This window comes from Schistocerca nitens, chromosome 4 (genome assembly GCF_023898315.1).
Source record: "Schistocerca nitens isolate TAMUIC-IGC-003100 chromosome 4, iqSchNite1.1, whole genome shotgun sequence".
Classification (NCBI taxonomy): Eukaryota; Metazoa; Arthropoda; class Insecta; order Orthoptera; family Acrididae; genus Schistocerca; species Schistocerca nitens.
In genome coordinates, this window is record NC_064617.1 from 785,363,378 (window position 1) to 785,383,246 (window position 19,869).

The following is a 19,869-nucleotide window of genomic DNA, read 5'->3' on the forward strand; positions in this document are numbered from 1 at the left end:
TGTACACGTTCTACATCTACATCTACATTTATACTCCGCAAGCCACCCAACGGTGTGTGGCGGAGGGCACTTTACGTGCCACTGTCATTATCTCCATTTCCTGTTCCAGTAGTGTATGGTTCGCGGGAAGAACGACTGTCTGAAAGCCTCCGTGCGCGCTCTAATCTCTCTAATTTTACTGCGGGTTCCTGTCTGTTTATGTTACAAGCGTTCCTATTTATTTTATTCGAACACTGTTTGTAATTTAGGAGTATTATTTGTCCTATCTTGGGTACGCAGGGTTAAATATATTACTTACGACATTGTCAGAATTTATTTCTATATATTTTATGTTTGCCCACGTGTTTCATAGTGTTCTCTAATAGGGGTTCATTGCCTGATGTGAGCTGGTAACTAAGTGTGCATTCTTGTTATGTCACTGGTATGCAACATGTGCTAATGGAAACTTTTCTCTCTCTGTTCTAGTTAATACAGTGCTCGTTAATCTCTGTTGAAACAGAGCCACAGGAGTGCTGTGAACGTTTACAGTTTGTCTTCAAATTAAAATGCTCAGTTTCTAATTCTACAATCGTTCATTTTTTGTCTGTGGAGAATCTTACTAGTCTGCTAGCATCAGTTAAACTATTCAATTTCCAAATCTAAAATTGTATTGTTCGTTTGTTTCATTTATTCAGGATTCCCAGAATTACGTGGGACGAAGTAAATAAATATATAAACATTTTCAGTATCGTTTTTACACATAAACTCTCTTTCCTGGTTAAGGTTTTTAACTGGCATCTAACCGCCCCCGACTCCGTAGCCTTTCAAATATCAGAATAAAAAGCAAACATAATGTTCTTATGGTGTATATAAAACCATTATCTATGATTAGAAAATTACAAAACTGAATTTGGATTTTCTGTAGGCATTGTTTGAGGAATATAAACGTTGTACCCTTATCGACATTTACAGTTAATAGTAAATAAAACATCGTCTTGGGTAAAACTAGTTGTCAAAATAATTAAGGTATTTGAATACCTGCTTCAAAACGCTTTTATAGAAAAGGAGTTAAAACAAAGATGAGCAGTGTTCTCATCTAAGGCTTCGCGAGATTAGTCTGTGGAGGCCACCCTTCACAAAACATACACTATGTGATCGAAAGTATCCGGTCACTCGCAAAAACATACGTTATTCGTATTACGTGCATTGTGCTGCCACCTACTGCCAGGTATTTCATATCAGAGACCTCAGTAGTTGTTAGACATCGTGGGAGAGCAGAATGGAGCGCTCCACGGAACTCACCGACTTCCAACGTGGTCAGGTGATTGGCTGTCACTTGTGTCATACGTCTCTGAGCGAGATTTCCACTCTCCTAAATATCCCTAGGTCCACTGTTTCCGATGTGATAGTGGAGTGGAAACTTGAAGGGACACGTACCGCACAGAAGGGTACAGGCTAACCTCGTCTGTTGACAGACAGATACCGCCGACCGTTGAAGAGGGTTGTAATGTATAATAGGCAGACATTTATCCAGAACATCACACAGGAATTCCAAACTGCATCAGGATCGACTGTAAGTACTATAACAGTTCGGCGGGAGGTGAGAAAACTTGAATTTCATGGCCGAGCGGCTGCTCATAAGCCACACATCACGCCGGTAAATGCCAAACGACGCCTCGCTTGGTGTAAGGAGCGTGAACATTAAACGGTTGAACAGTGGAAAAATGTTATATGTAGTGACGAATCACCGAACACAATGCGGCGATCCGATGGCAAGGTGTGGGTATGGCGAATGCTCGGTGAAGGTAATCTGCCAGCGTGTTTAGTGGCAACAGTGAAATTCGGAGGCGGTGGAGTTATGTCGTGGTCGTATTTTCCATGGAGTTGGCTTGCAAGAAGCTTGCACAGGATAGAGTAGCATGGAGAGCTGCATCAAACCAGTCTCAGGACTGAAGACCACAACAACAACATCGCAGCACAGGCCTACACTGATGTTTTAAGCATCTTCTTGTTTCCCTCTCTTGAGAGCAATTCGGGGATAGCAACTGCATCATTCAACACGATCGAGCACCTGTTCATAGTTGGGTTGTTTGTTTGGGGGAGGAGACCAGACAGCGAGGTCATCGGTCTCATCGGATTAGAGAAGGACGGGGAAGGAACTCGGCCATGCCCTTTGAAAGGAACCTTCCCGGCATTTGCCTGGATCGATTTAGGGAAATCACGGAAAACCTAAATCAGGAGGCCGGACGCGGAATTGAACCGTCGTCCTCCCGAATGCGAGTCCAGTGTCTAACCACTGCGCCACCTCGCTCGGTACCTGTTCGTAATGCACGGCTTGTGGCGGAGTGGTTACACGACAATAAATTCCCTGTAATGGACTGGCCTGCACAGAGTCCTGACCTGAATCCCTTAGAAAACCTTTTGGATGTTTTGGAACGCCCACTTCGTGCCTGGCCTCACCGACCGACATCGATATCTCTTCTCAGTGCAGCATTCCGTAAAGAATGGGCTGCCATTCTCCAAGAAACTTTCCGGCACCTGATTGAACGTATGCCTGCAAGAGTGGCAGCTGTCGTCAATGCTAAGGGTGGGCCAACACTATCTTGATTTCTAGCAATACCGATGGAGGGTGTCACGAACTTGTAAGTGATTTTCAGCCAGGTGTCTGGATACTTTTGATCACATTGTGTATCATGTTACTTCGAATGAGAGGTGGTTCTCACTTGCAATACATGTTAGTAAAGCTGGACATAACTTCTAATTGCGGAACCAAATATGAAAACTGGTACCACACAAAGAATACTTATAAAATTCGTGTGTTGATTCTAATGTAACATATCAGACACTTTTAGTGACTACATAAAATGAAAGGATCGAAAAGTGGAAAAGGACGGATAATTTGAAGCAGTTCTATGTAGTCACTGAAAGTGTCTTTTACGTTACATCAGAAGCAATTTACATCATGTAGAATTTAGATAATGACAGGCAAAGCTGTTTTCATCTGAAGCAGTCGATTTGGAATAGATGGATTTGTTGCGATCGATCTCGAATTTATGAAAAGCTCGGCGAGTCGAATACAGTTATATCAGAACGGGAGCTGCCAGAATAAGTTCTACCGTCTGAGTAGACATCTCATTTCCGGCACTCTCATTGTCGATTCACACAAAACGTTACAAGACGAAACGGAACGGAATGAAACAAAAGGTCAAGGATTATACGAAAAGTAGTCTTAACGTTGACATTGGTAAGGAGAGTGTGGCGTCGTCTGCACACATCGGAATTTAATGTATTCTCCGCGTGCTCACAATATTACTGTAGCAAAACATTCCACAATGCATTTAAATTGGTGACATCAACACAGAATGTCGTCGGAATGGGATGAAATGGAGTAGCAACGTCAAGAATTTTCTAGAAGCCAGTTCTGACCTTGTCATTGGTAGAGGGAGTGTGGTGTCGTCGAACAGCAGACGTTAATCAGTTTCATCCCGCTCGTTCACATTTTAATTTTGGTTGTTGTAGTTTAGTGTCTTATGAGTATTTTTCTTGTTTATTTTGTTCTTGTGACTCTTTTCGAAAGTTCAATTTTTCCTAGAGGTCAAATACAAGGGTTGTCCAGATATTAAGTTCTGGGCGGTCACGGAATGGAAACCAAAGTGAATATTAAATATTTTATATGAGATAGCTACATCTCCCTGCAACTTCTCTACCTAGGCCGCACGGGATAAGCCGAGCGGTCTTGGGCGCTGCAGTCATGGACTGTGCGGCTGGTCCCGGCGGAGGCTCGAGTCCTCCCTCGGGCGTGGGTGTGTGCGTTTGTCCTTAGGATAATTTAGGTTAAGTAGTTAGTAAGCTTAGGGACTGGTGACCTTAGCAGTTAAGTCTCAATAGATTTCACACACATTTGAACATTTTCTCTACCTAGCCGCCGCTCTGAAACAGACATTTGTTGTACCGTTGTATCAGATTTCCAACATCCTCATCATAGAAGACAGCCGTCCGTGCTTTCCGCCAATTCTCTACGGTGGTCTGAGGATCGTCGTCTGTGCCAAAATGTTGTCTTCAGAGCCAGCGGTTCATGTGAGCAGAGATGAAAATCAGAGGGAACCACGTCTGCGTTGTATGGTGTGTGGTGCAGTCTTCATTGCCCATGCAATGAACGCCAGAGACCTAAGTATGAAATATACGACAGTTCCGTTATGTGAGGCTGCATGAAATTAGGCGAAATCTCTCGGCAGACACCCGTTCTTGGCAGGAGACGCTATTTTGTAGGAATCTTTACATTCTCACTGTGTTCTCAGAACTGAAAAGAGAGACGTGGTGCGATCGATGGGCTTAGTAGACACACTGCTCTACTCAACTGTGCAAAGCTTTACTAGATTTTCATTGTTGTATCCAATTCGTGATCGATCATAACTTTCTTTCTGGACACCCCTCGCATCTATTAGCGAAAAGTGATTGTAGGTTTACAATACCTGGACGAAGAAGAACCCTATACTGTGCCTAATTAGGGTCATAAATAAATGAAAGATTTTTCTTTAAAAGATTATTTTTAAACAATGAAGAAGTCGGCTCCAATGGAGTACAAGCGTAAACCATATTATACGTTATTTATTACTTAGAAAGAAAACAAACAACAATGGCATACGTGAAAAAGTTACATGTATTTTCTCATAAATGCTGTATCATGTGTTCGTATTTATATGTTTTCTCTGGAAACTAAATTTCGAGGTTCAGAAACATCTGGACGTCTCTTGTCCTTTCTTTCACTACTTAGTAAAGTGAACATTTACCTTAAACTCTTGTCAAGAGCGTCCGTTATGAATTTTGCTTTAGCCCTTAGTAAATTCCGTTACTGCTAGTTCGTACTCCCCAGTTTTTGTGTCATAACCTCACTTTCATCGTTCAATACTGGGCTAAGTGAAGTGACACTCACTTCTGTCTACAGTGGAAATACCTCTATTTGCCGTTGATGTTTCTTTCCGTTCCGTTTCGTTGAAGTCCACTTTGCGTCGAAAATTATTCAGAATTGCGAGGGCTATCCAGAAAGTAGCATCCATTAGGCTATAACTGCAATGTACAGTGTTAGTCAAGAATGAGGAAAAATGTTCCCCAAGGATAGGATGTAACCATTACCATCGTAATTTTTTCATCCTGGTTTTATTGTTAACAGTATGAATGGTAAACGTTATCAATTTAAAGAGGAATCAAAGAAGCAAAACATTTTGACATGCCATTCCGCCTAGATGTATGATAACGAAGTCCAAAGTCCTGATTCACTTGTCAGCACTGGGAAAACACAAGGAATGAACTACTCACAGAATACGAACAATCACATAAGAAGTTGTAAACCACTGGGAATAAACACTGAAAGAGAGTACAGTCACTTGAAATGTGAACTTTGGACCGTAAATAAAAAGAGGAAAAGCCGGCCTATGGCCCAAGTAAGGGAGAGGAGTATCTTCAATAATAACTGATACACACCGTGCCAACAATCTCCTAAACATGGTTTTTTATTACTTTGTTTAATTGTGTTCTGACCTAAGTTCCTTACAGCCGAATACGAGTACATAAACATTTCGTATAACTTAACAACCCAGCATTAGGGGAAAACGTTTACCATGGAGGTATTAGGAACCTCACGGCATGATAAAAAAACCGATGTAAGTAATTATAAACGTAGTTTCAATTTCTCTGCTTTACAATTACTGTGCTTCATTACATTTTAAATAATGGTATGTTTAGAAGGATTCTCACATTAAGATTTGGTCAACAAAAACCTTCTTCGTATTTTTTTTAAAGAAAAAAACGGACATGTGCTAGAAGGACTCACGCTCTGAGGGATCCGTACAAACGTAAGTATGTATCTACGTAGATGTATATAGATTCTTCATCAGTAAGTTTTGATGAGAGAATTTGCGAGTATCAAAATATATGACCTAAGTGGCATTGACTAAGAAGCTAAATTTTTTACATCTCCAAGGGACTGTAGACATTAGTATCTGATATGACAAGATTTAGTCAGCTTGGAGACAGTGGTAGTACACATGAAATTCTGGAAATTTTATTAAAACCTTTATCTGGTCAAGATCGATATGTAGAAAACAGTGATTACTGGTTTCAACCTTTTAAACGGTGATCTTCAAATGTGGGAAAATTTATAAAGAGGTTACATGTCAAAATATTCCAGGAGTACAACAGCATTAACACGAATAATTATGTAAATATACTTACCAACACACACCGGGATATAAACATGACGTGTCTAAATCAAGAGAACAAGTAAGACACTTTGTCGTTACAGTGTTAACATAAGGAAAAGGCATCCGCAAATCAACATATAATAAAATTACCTGATATAATTCAATGGTGCGAAGCTACGGGCAACAAAATTACATCGAAAACGTGATTCATACAGTAAAACGTCGTTGCAATAATCTGAATAAGACATAAAGTACAGTCATAATGGCAAATCACATCGTCAATCAAAGTTTACCAGACCACGGTAAAAACAGACTGACATTGTGTACACGGCCTCACAGCTCAGCGAAAATGGCACCACGTGGCATAATGAAGTGTGATATAATGTACAAAAGTAATTAAAACAGGGAAATACTTGAACAGTAATCTAGACACCGGAATAACAGTTAGGCTTGGCTACAAAATTATTAAAATTTTAGTCTAACAAATGTGAAGCTCGGCCGATAAAGGACGCCTATAAATGGCGTAATATTATGAATGGTTAATAATACCAGAGCTAGAGAATTAACAATAATAATATTTTATTCTTTACATACCTCATTACAGAAATACTGCCTATTACGTGACCAAAGCCTAAATGAAGTTACGTTGGATCTCCTTATACAGTAGGAAAGCCAGGAGATGATGAATCTCAAGCACACGTGTACAGATAAATTAAAAAAAAAATCTATTAATTTTAGTTAGGTTGCTAGAAACAGTCGACGTTTTAGGGGTGAATCAAAATGCTGCACATACTACGCTGTGTTCAGATGGGTATTCTGGTGGCATAATGTTCATGTTAAGTGCGGTCTGAAAGCGAGTGCCCACGCTCTTTAATGCACAACTCAGTGAGCCTTCTACTCGACCTAATGTAAAGTTTCTGGTGCCATGGAGCGACAAGCCTCCTTAGTGTGCGGCTCTAACAAGGGGACCGTGCCGCCTCCTCATCAAAACTGTGGTATATTCTTAGCTATGCCAGAAATCTAAGTGATTGAAGTGGAAGCTCCAGGTGGTTAAACATTTCAAAGAAGATATCCTTTTTTGGAGCGTGTCAGTTGGTAGCAGATTGTTGGAGACACAACATCGTTGTCACAGGTAGTCTGCGAAAACAATTTCATAGACGTTGGCCACTGATGAATCGTGTGTATGAGTGAAGTTAACCCCCTCCTCGCCAGTTAGGGGTGTACCGAGGCACCGAAACTTGTAGCCATATAATAAATAATATCGTAAGGACGGCTGAAGGTGTTCCATTTTATTACATTAGGGAGGAAGGTTGTACGTACCTTTGAGCCAAATTTAAAACTTACGCGTTTCAGTGAGATATTAGTACGCTGTTTCGAAAAAATGATCATTTAAATCTGTATTGTTGACATCGGCTTAAGTATAACTTCGCGGTACTGCACTAGATAATAGCAACATGTCAGGAATTCAGAAAGAGATCTTCACTCTACAGCGGTGTGTGCGCTGATACGAAACTTCCTGGTGGATTAAATTTTTGTCGGACAGAGACTAGAGCCGGGACCTCTGTGTTCCGCGGGCAAGTTCTCTACAGAGTTTTAGTCTGCCAGGAAGTTTCATGTTAGGAACTGCATTTCTGGCTTTTACGAATAAATAGTTTTACAGTCAAACACGTACATGATGTGCCATAAAAGATAAAAGATTTCTTTAATGATACCCTTGCCTAACTACACATGTTAAAGTGACCGCTTCCAGAACAGTGAGGCAAGCCAGGGCCTGATTAAATCCCTCCGGAAGGTTTGTAGCGAGGGGTCAGTATGCCGGCCAGCCCCGACTTAATTTTTAGGCGTTTATTGCATAACCCAAGAGCTGAATACTGGCCCGGTTCCGATTTTGCTACTCAGATACACGCTACGAAAGCATTTAGAAGAATTTCTCAAAAACCTTGCGCACAGAATTTACTCTACGCGCAGACAGGTTGGGTACACTGGTTCTGCCCTCGTAGGGAGGCGGGGGGAGGTGTGAATTGGAGAGTGATGACCTTAGCTGTTCGGCCTCAGTAAATACATTCTCATCATTTCTTTAATGCCGAAAGCTGCTGTAGCACATATTCGAAGTAGAAAGAGTAAACATTTCCGTAGTTTAGCACAGGACACGCCAGTATCATTCTCCGATCGAGTATCTGGTCATAGCCAGATCGCAAGAGAAATTTGAGTTGGAAACATTGTGCGTCGCTATTATACGAGGGCTATTCCGAAAGTAAGGTCCGATCGGTCACGAAATGGAAACGACTATGAAAATCCGATAAAGCTTTGCACAGATGTGTTGGGTAGTGTCTCTAGTATAACCCCAGTTAGCATCACGTCGCTCTTCTCATTTCTGAGCTCGCAGTGAGTGCGTAAAGATGTCTAGAAAATAGTGTCTGCCGCCAAGTACGGGGGCCTGGTGAGAAATTTCCCCTGAAGCTATGCAGCTAACATTACATAACTGTCGTGCTGTTTCGTCTTCAAGACAATTCTCAGCCGCATTCTGCAGGGGCAATGAAGATGCTCCTGCATCGTTTTCAAATGGAATTGTGAGAGTACCCACAATACAGCCCGTAATTGTCTCCCTCTGAGTTTCAGCTCTGGTCACATGAACCGCTGGTTATGAAGACAACATTTCGGCACAAGACAACGAGCCGTAGGCCAGCGTAGAGAATTGGCGGAGAGCACTGGCGGCTGCCTTCTATAGCGAGGGTATGGGAAAGTTGGTACAACGCTACGATACACGTCTAAGTCGGGTCGGCGACTATGGAGATAAGTAGCTGCAAGGTGTATCTAACTGTTGCAAATAAAACATTTTTGATTTTTACCGTGGTTTCCATTTCGCGACCTATCGGACCTTACTTTCGGAATAGCCCTCGTATTTTAAACAAAATAGACTGACGGAAAAAAATGCAGCACCAAAAAGTAATTGGGGCAATGGCCTTGCCGCAGTGGATACATCGGTCCCCGTCAGATCACCGAAGTTAAGCGCTGTCGGACGTGGCCGGCACTTGGATGGGTGACCATCCGGGCCGCCATGTGCTATGGCCATTTTTCTGGGTGCACTCAGCCTCGTGATGCCAATTGAGGAGCTACTCGACTGAACAGTAGCGGCTCCGGTCACAGAAAACCATCATAACGACTGGGAGAGCGGTGTGCTGACCACAAGGCCCTCCTATCCGCATCCTCAAAAAAAAAAAAAAAAAAAAAAAATGGTTCAAATGGCTCTGAGCACTATGCGACTGAACTTCTGAGGTCATTAGTCGCCTAAAACTTAGAACTAATTAAACCTAACTAACCTAAGGACATCACACACATCCTTGCCCGAGGCAGGATTCGAACCTGCGACCGTAGCGGTCATGCGGCTCCAGACTGAAGCGCCTAGAACCGCACGGCCACACAGGCCGGCTTCCGCATCCTCATCTGAGGATGACACGGCGGTCGCATGGTCCCGATGGGCCACTTGTGGCCTGAAGACGGAGTGCTTAAAAAGTAATTAGTGTAGAGTAACGAAGTTTCGCGAATACATTTGTCCAGCTAACATTCTTAAATAATTAACACTGCAAGATCAAAGGTACGCGTGAGGCAAGGCATTGTAAGTGTGAAATAATGGTACATTATTCACTGGTGTAACCACCAGAATGTTGAAGTCAAGCATGCAAACGTGAATGCATTTTGTTATACAAGTGCCGGATGTGAGTTTGTGGAATGGAGTACCATGCTTGTTGTATTTGGCCTCTCAATACAAAGACGATTAATGTGGGTGTGGAGGACGCTGGAGTTGTCGTCTGATGATGTTCGATATGAGCTCGATTGGAGACTGATCTGGTGATCCGCCAGTCAGAGCAACAGGTCGACTCTCTGTAGAGCATGTTGGGTTACAACAGCGGTATCTCGGCAAACGTTAACCTGTTGTAAAACACCTCCTGGAATGCTGTTCATGAATGACAGCACAACAGGTCGAATAACCAGACTGAAATACAAATTTGCAGTGAGGGTGTGTGGGAATACCAAGATAGTGCTCCTGCTGCCAAACGAAAGAGCACCCCAGACCATAGTTTGAGTTCTTGGTTGAGTGTGTCTAGGCTGCGGACAGGATAGCTGCAGGCGTTCACCTGGCCTCCTTTTAACCGACAAAGTCATCAGTGCTGCCGAGGCGGAGCTGGCTTTCATCAGAAAAGACAACAAACCTCGTGCCCTGAAATAAGCTCTCGCTTGACACTAATGAAGTCGAAAATTGTAGTAGTTTGGGGTTAATGGAATGCAGACTCGGAGCAGTCCTTGAAGTAACAGATGTCTAACATTTCGTTGTGTCGCTGTGGCCTACTGCTCAAATTGCTGCTGCAGATGCAGTACGATGGACCAGAACCACACGCGGAATACGATCTTCTTCTCTTTGGGTTGTGCCGCGTGTCCGGCAAGAGCCCGGTCTTCTTGACTGTACCCTCTCGTAACCATCACAGCCAGCAGTGATGATGACACATCTGGACCGATCCACGATTTCTACCATCATAAGACTCCGCTTCAATCATGCCTCTTTCCCACAACATCTACATCGGATCAACGTTTACAGTTCACCAGCATGTAAGTGTGATCCTGAGTCGGAGGCTGATGTCAACCACATCTTATTTATGTGCCCCAAATTTGACCGTGAACGGTTGGTCTTTCTGAAGACATTGCTGAGTATGGGCTACCATCTTCCTCAACCAACTTCTTCTCTTTTGTGTACTAAAGACGTTCGTCTATATAAAGTGATAACTTCATCAAGAGTACTTGTCACAATCTGTAGGTTTTAATGCTGTACGTAAATTATAATTATGTCTTGCTGATGAAGATATTTCAGAATTGGTGTGAATTGTAAGCCAACGCACTTTTAATTATTTTCCAATTCAATTCAATTCAATTTTTAAAACAATATGTACAAACCTGTAACAGTTAAGCTTTTTATTCTTGTAAATATGCATTTCTGTATTTGTTTATTCAATTATGTGTACATTGTCACTATGTGTTGACGATGGCTAAATTGAGTACACACTCAAAGGCCAAATAAAAAAAAAAACAGTGGCTACATTCTTGCCACATCTTTCTGCGATATCTTGGAAGGAGCATACAACTTCTCTTAGCCCTATCAAAAGACCTCGTTTTAAGTCACTGAGCATCGACAACGGCGTCTTTGTCGCCTTAAAGGCATTCTTGACAATACCAGCTCACCACGTCCAGTCTCGAAGTTACCTAACACTCGCGACCACTACAGCGTGTATTTAAAGAAAATCTGATTTGCATCCTCATAGTGGAGCTAATAGCGTCACTTTCACGTGACTGGTCCGAAATCTGAATAGACATCATCTTTCAGATGAAGAAACTGGTCTACCAACGTTCGTTTACGTCGCACAACCCATTCCTGGAGTTGCGATTTCTTTCCGTCAGTGAATATGTTAAATGACTGATACGTACGGCTGCCGAAGGTAAATTGTACACGAAAAAACCTTTCCACATTGGTGTCGAGGCTTTGTTCGATAAGCCGATGTTCTCGTGCCGGGGCTGGAAGATAATATAGAAGCCCGTGCTCTCAGTTTGACAGTCACTTGGCTCCGCACCTTGTCGCCGCCAGCTGGCGGAGAAGGCTGCGGTTCGCTGTGGCAGCGGTGCAAGGGGTGGCTGTTTTGCTGCACGTCATAAGAGGCGGGGGAGGGTGGGGGAGGACGGGCAGGAGGACGGCGGATGACAGCGCAGACATCGATTTTCAGCGGGGAAATTCCGCGAGCCCATTCTGCGACGCGGCGCCCTGATGAACTCTCTTACCTTGACCCACACAGCTCCGCTAATCTGTAAAGCTCTCTCTCAGTGTCAAAGTCACGGAGTCATACCGTGTGTGGACGTTGGGAAGCGCTGAGTACGAATGTTGATGTAGCGAGGAGAGATATCTTAGGCGTCCTGGATTACTGTAATTTAACTTCATGCTGTCGCGTAACTTTCGGTAGCTGAGACACGGTATGTTACTATGAGGTATCTTGAACCTTAGGAGAAGGAAGAAAGGGAAAATAATGTTTGAGTTACGTACGGTTACAGTACAAGAGGCTTAGCACGATCTCACACTGAGGAAAGAATGGTAAGAAAAATCTGGATGACAGGACACGTCATCTAGAATTCAAGTCCAGTGCCCTAACCAATCTGCTGTCTCATACAGTTATAACTTCAGAAACAGATTACCTTCGTGAAGCGTTCTGTGATGATGTATTACTTTCGTAGATGTTATTACACATGTCCATCCTGTAACAGCACACCAATGGACGCCATTCTCTTTCACAGGATACCACAGAAAAAAATGTATCAACCTGGAACGTAACAAGGATATAACATGCACATTGCACGTAGACGCCCAATCGATTTCTAACAGTTCCGTAGGTTATTGTTTATTATCACATCATTATCAATAATTTCATATTTAAAATATCTATGTATCACAATAAATAATCAAAAATTCAGTATCATTGTATTCGTCATTTGTCTCGTGGGAACATCATCCGTTACCTTTGTTAATATCTGTCCAAAGTCCTTTACACTCTGGTGACAAAAATTATGGGATATCAATATGCACATACACAGGTGACGTATGTGGAGTTCATGACACCTGGTCCGTTCACCGCCATCACCGCCGTCTGAAGGTGGTCAGCAACTGATCGAAACCGGTGACCACAAAACCAAAGGTTTCCTGCAGTCGAGATTGTTTACGTTCGTTTTAAAGTACATATACAGATGGCGGTAGTAACACGTACACAAGATATAAAAGGACAGTGCAGGACTCATGTAATTCATATGAAAACTTTTCCGACGTCATTATGGCCTCATGACAGGAATTAACAGACTATGACGGCAGAAGACGGATGGGACACACCATTTCGGAAATCGTTAGGGAATTCAATATTCCATGATCAAGAGTGACAAGACTGTGCCGACAGTACGAAATTTCATGCATTACCTCTCGCCACGGACAACGAAGCGGCCGACGACCTTCACTTACGGGCCGGGAGCAGCAGCGTTAACGAACAATTGCCAGTGCTAACAGACGAGCAACACTGCGTGAAATAACTGCAGAAATCGATGGGGGGCGAATGAAAAACATGTCTTTTAGGACAGTGATGTGAAATTTGGCGTTAATGCTCTTTGGTAGCAGTAGACCGACGAGAGTGGCTTTACTAAAGGCATGACATTAACTGCAGCGCCTTTCCTACGCTCGTGACCATATCAGTTGGATCCTAGAGAGCTAAACCGTGGCCTGGTCAGATAAGTACCAACTTCAGTTGGTAAAGAGCTAATGGTAGGGTTCTAGTGTGGCACGGATCCCAGGAAGCCATGGACCTAGGTTGCCAGCCGGAGTGGCCGAGCGGTACTAGGCGCTACAGTCTGGAACCGCGTGACCGCTACGGTCGCAGGTTCGAATCCTGCTTCGGGCATGGATGAGTGTGTTGTCCTTAGGTTAGTTAGGTTTAAGTAGTTCTAAGTTCTAGGGGACTGATGACCTCAGCAGTTAAGTCCTATAGCGCTCAGAGCCATTTGAACCATGGACCTAGGTTGTCAACAACTCACTGTGCAAGCTGGTGGTGGCCCCGCAGTGGTGCGGGCTGTTCTTACATGGAATGGACTGAGTCCTCTGGTGTCTTCGGCTTCTTGGAGACTATTCGCAGGCATTCATGGACTTCATGCTTGCAAAAACGATGGAATTTTTATGGATTGTAATCCGCCATGTCACTGGGCCACATTTGTACGCGACTAGTTTGAAGAACGTTCTGGACAATTCGAGCGAATGGTCTGGCCACTCAGATCGCCTGACATGAATCCCATCGAACATTTATGGCACACAATGGAGAGATCAGTTCGTGCGCAACATCCTCCACGGGCAACACTTTCGCATTATGGACGCCTATAGAGACAGCATGTTTGAGTATTTCTGCAGGGGATTTCCTACGACTCCTTGAGGCCACGTCATGCCGAGCTGCTGCACTCCATCGGGCAAAAGGAGGTCCGACACGATATTAGAAGGAATCCCATTCATTTTGTCACCTTAGTGCATAAGGTCAGTATCATACATGATTTGACTTACGAACTAATCACACTATCGTCTGTACACGTTTATTTCAATTTAACCTCATAAATGAGCAAGTCACATTGCTTAGGCGTGCAGTTCTTGATGACGTGATTCAGTGATGACTCCACCGATTAAATAATGTTCCATTGAGATTATTACTACGTCTGACTGAATGTAGTGGGGGTTTTTAGTAGACTGTAAACCAACTGCATATACAGTACGCTGAAATGACACTGAATTCCCATTGGTCAAGGGTATAGTTTACAGTATTTCAATTATGAACATATCTATCTACATATACATCTGTACTCCACCACCTTACGGTGCGTGGTGAAGGGCATTTTTGAAGCCAATCTCTTTTCCACTCTTTTGTATTCTGTCCACAACAGGCGCGTGGGAAGAATAATCGTAGGTTCCTCTTTATGACATCCAGCTTCCACCATTTTCCCGTCATGTTCATTTCGCGAGACGTATGAGGGCGGAAGTTATATGTTTACCGAATCTTCTTGGTGCGCATGCTCTCGACATGTCGACAACAATCCTCTCCTTGATGTACAACTGCTCTTGTGTAGATGGAGTTTGTTGAGCAGCTTCATAGCACCCTCGCATCGAGCAAACGATGCTGTGAGGAACGCGCTGCTCTTCGTTGGATCTTCTTTATCTTCTGTATTAACCCTTCTTGGTAACGGTCGCAAACTGATGGGTAGTAATCGAGAATCGGTCGGACGAGCCATTTTTGAGCCACTTCTTCGTGGGGAAATACACTTCCATACGATTCTACCAATGGCATCTGTTTTTCCTACTGTTTGTTTTCTGTGGTAATTTTGTTTTAAATCTCTTTGCACGGTTACTCTAGGTACTGTACGGTACTTTCGGTTTATCATGGTTTGTCACGAACGGTGCAATCGCAAAGTAGTGGACCTCTTGGCCTACTTAAGCGAAGTACGTTACAATTATTTACGTTCAGAAAATCTCTACAGGAATCGTTGATCCTCTCCAGGTCGTCCTGCATTTCACTGTAATCATTTGACTTTGCGATCTTCCTACAGACAACAGAATGGCTGGCGAATGGGCTCAAATATCCTGCAACGTTATCTACTAAGTCTCAATAGTAACGAGCCTGTAACATTCTCTTGCGGCAGTTCCGAAATAATATTACATTTGTCGACGTTTTCCGTTAAGTAAGACGTGTGAAGTTTTACTGCAGTTGCAAGGAAGTCCTGTATTCGATCACAAGTCCGGTCAGGTTCTCGGTAAGCTCATATTTTGTTCACTAAACTACAATGTAGAATTGCATCGAATATCTTCCTGAGGTCAAGGAACACGGCACTTACCAGAGTGCCTTTGCCAATGGCACTCTCGATCTCATGGACGAACAGAACGACCTGACTCTGGAAGATAATTTATTGTGTAATCTATGTTGACTGTTATTGAGGACAAAGCGAGATGCCGCGATGGTTAGCACAATGGATTCGCATTTGGGAGGATAACGGTTCAAGCCCGTGTCCAGTCAGTCACGTTTAGGTTTACCGTCATTCCCCTAAATCCGTCCAGGCATATTCCTGGGTGGTTTAATTGAAAGGGCACGGCTGAAAGTTTTTCTTATGAACAGATTTTTGGTCTCCAAACATGTCATCGCCATTCATTTTTTACAGAAATGATCATATAGGAAAACTCCAACTATATTGAGACAGGCTGAGAAATTGGTGGAGATATTATTTGTCTGGCAGCTATTTCCGATTTCGGCTGCCACAACTCCAGAGTTCACGATGAACATATCACATAGAGATGGATATTCGCTCGGTATAGTACACTGAGGTGACACATCATGGGATGGCGATATGCACATATACAAATGGCGGTAGCAACGCGTACACGAGGTACAAGAGAGCATGGCACGGCCGAAGCTGTGATTTGTACTCAGGCGATTCATGTGATTGTGGCCGCAAGACGAGTATCAACAGACTTTGAACGCGGAATGGCAGTTGGAGCTAGCAGCATGGGAAATCGTTAGGTAGTTAATTATTCCGAGATCCACAGTGTCAGAAGTGTGGCGAGAAAACTGAAATACAGGCATTGCGTCTTACCACGTGCAACGCAGTGGCCGACTGGCTTCATTTAACGACCGTGAGCAGCAGCTTTTGCGTAGAGTTGTCAGTAGTAACTGACAAACAACACTCCTTCAATTAATAGCAGAAATCAATGTGGGACTTACGACGAACTTATGCTTTAGGACAGTGCTGCGAACTTTGGCGTTAATGGGCTACGGCAGCAGACGAACCGACGTGAGAACCTTTGCTAAAAGCATGACATTACTTACAGCGTCTCTCGCACCTTTGGAGTCTTCCCTGGTCGCATGAGCATATCCCCTGGTATGAGCTGATGGTATGGGCCGAGTGTGGCGCAGACCCCATGAAGCTATGCATCCCAGATGTCAACAAGTATGCTATCTGGTGGTTTCTCCCTAATAATGTGAGCTGTCTTAACGTGGAGTGGACTGGGTCCTATGGTCCAAACTAACCTGTTGAAGACCATTTGCATTTCATGTTCTCAAACAACAACGAATTATTATGGATGACAATACTCCATGTCTCCGGGCAACGATTGCTGGAGATTGATATGAAGAACATTCTGGACAGTTGGAGCGAATGATATGGTCATCCAGACTCACCGACGTGAATCTCATCTAACGGTCATAGGACATAATCGAGAGATCAGCTAGTGCACAAAATCCTGCACCGGCAACACTTTCGCAATTATCGACGTCTATTGAGGCAGCATGGCTATATATTTCTGCAGGGGTCATCCACCGACCTATTAAGTCCATGCCACGTCGCGTTGCTGCATTACGCCAGGCAAAAGGACGCCCTACACTGTATTAGGAAGTATGTCGTGAATTTTGCCACCTCCAGTGCGCGATGGGGGATTTTCCTTATTAAAAAAACCATAAAACAGAAACTACTAGAGATATAGCTTTAAATCTCCTTTCTTTACATAGAGGTACATTAAAAGTATTATTTAATTTGGTTTCGAAAATAATATCCCTAAGATGGCCTTCGTTCTACTCAGTGCGTCTGGAGTGTCGAAATCGGAAATTTCAGTGCAGTTTGTCCAGCATGTCACTGTCTGTGTTGGCAACAGCAACACGAACATTTTTCTACAGCATTTCCAGGGTCCATGGATGGCTGGTTGACACAAAGGGTTTAAGATACCCCCATAAGAATAAGTTGCAGTAGGCTAAATATAGCGAGCGTCCTTGGGACTGTTGATCGCCTCTCTAAGAGCTGAGACGGTCGATGGAGTTTCCTAGCAAGAGTCATTGACGCTCGTTCCGTGTGAGCTGTTGCGCCATCTTGTTGGAACCAGCCCTCACCCATGTCCTCTTCTTCAAGTTCGCAAAGAAAAAACCCCTTAATAATCTGGACATAACGCACAGAAGTGACTGTAATTGCCCTGTCGCTCTCTTCGAAAAAGCATACACCAATAATGACAATTTTGGTTAATGCACAATAAACATTCTGTATGCAGGGGCTGCCATTGAAATTCTCATACGTTCGCGCCACTCCAATATCGCATGTTCCGTTTACTCAAGCCTCCAGATAAATGAAAATGTGCCTCGTCACTGAAGAACAAGGACGTCATGACTCACGTTTCTGACCAAGGCTTCACATGCGTTTTTCGTCAAACTAAATCGCCTAGATGAAGTACGTACACACAAGCTATTTGAATGAAATTTCAAGTCCTCATGAAGAATTCGTCTCGTTTTGCGACTGTAAATTTCAAGAGCCGCTGCATGTTTGGGTGCAGAAAGGTTGGAGGAATTCAAAACCGCCAGTCTTCCTTTCTCGACGTTTTCTGGTGCCCTGGTAGTTCTTGGAGGTCCTAGTTTTCTTTCTGCACCCTACTAGTATCCATTAACGTGTCCTCTCACACAACCACCGATTTTCCATAAGGACCACGACATGCAGGCTCGATATTAAACTGTTCCCTGACTTCAGGTATCGAACGGCTATTGCAACAGCAAGTAGCCATGACGAACGAACGCTCATCTCTCGTCCACTGCATAATTGCTACTAAATTAACCTTTAAAAGAACGTTAGGCCTCACCTTTTCGGATGCGCTCCCTCACACTTTACAATGAGTAACGGCCGCTCTGAAGCCCGCCTTTCAAATAAGGAAGTTTCCCACACCGCATCCTGTACTTAACAAACCTTGTTGTGTACGCCCTTGTACACAACACTAAGGAGAGGTTGGCTACAGAGTGCTAAGGCAACTGTCAACGTAGGGAAGCTGGACAGGAGCTGAAATGATTAGGGGAAAATTTAACTCTGCACACAGAAGGTATACTTAACTCGTATTTTTTCCAAGTGTGCGAAGACTCGTTACAAATAATACAGCAAGAAGTAAGTCCAGCTAATGTAATAGCAACAAGTGCGAAGCTCTCTGAACTACAGCACGAACGATGGTGTCAGAGCCGCGACTAGACGGGGTCTGCGTAGCGTCACGCAGAAAAGTAGCTCCGAGTGCAAGTGGGATGTGTGGCTGCCACCGGCCGTCGGAAACGTGCAGTTCACTTGCCGACTTTGACGCCCATGGGCTGGTATCAACACGTTATTCCACGAAATTGATGGATGGATCACTAACTCGTATCTCGTCCTTAAGGCATTTGTCACAGCGATTCATGAATATAACAGTTAGGTCGCTTTTTGGGACCTCGACTTGGATCTCCGTGTCACCGCGCATTCGTGTTTAAGAGCATTATGGGGATTAGGGCTTTGCTCATCGATATTGCTTTGAGCTGACATTACTTGCTTTCGTTACGTTCACTCTCTACTGTGTTTCTACTTGGCGCTGATCTTGATATCCACAAACTGCATGACTACCTGTTCAGTTTACGTCAGCCTTCAACTCGAAGGAAATGAGCTTCCTACCATGGGGGTTCCCCTCGAAGGAACCCAGCGGCCAGAAGACATGGGAGGCATAGTGAGTCGAATTGGTCATCAGCTGCTGACTCCTAGGCTATGTATTTGTCTATGTACAATCCCAATAGAAACACAGTCCTGATGTCTTACGTACAAACCTGCCACTATCGGACTCACAGAACAGCGCTGATGGCCACATACGGCTGTGAGAAGGTGACCAGAAATATATCCGTGAAAAACTTCCAGTTTTCCAATTCAGAGGTTTGCCATATCGAAACACTGTGCTAAGATATTTGTCAGTTCAGTAAATTGTTAACCTGTGAAACACGAAATCTGTTGTCATCTCCGATGTCCAATGACCCACACATCTGGCACTGACGATCCTCTCTTCTTCAAAGTCTACCTTGCGACGAGCCGCAGTGTTCGCTACAGGCCTGCCAAAGTGCTTGGATTATGTGTGCACACTCACTCAATATTCTGCATCTAGTCACAACATTTGGGCGTCATAGGAGCCGTACCTTCATACGCGACTGTTCTTCCCTTGACTTTCGACCATACAATTTATGTACTTCTTGAAAAAAAAAAAAAAAATACCCATCTGACTACCTCTCTTGTTTCAAAGTAACGTAACACTTCTATCAAGCCCACCTACATGCAAAGG

General features: G+C 43.6%; 1 protein-coding gene and 1 pseudogene across 1 annotated transcript in view; both read left to right on the forward strand.

Moving 5' to 3' along the window:
- LOC126252565 (glutamate receptor ionotropic, NMDA 2B-like) overlaps positions 1-19,869 on the forward strand; it is a 423,608-nt gene that overhangs the window by 171,247 nt on the left and 232,492 nt on the right. The window lies entirely within an intron of this gene.
- LOC126253899 (5S ribosomal RNA) lies at positions 9,134-9,251 on the forward strand (annotated as a pseudogene).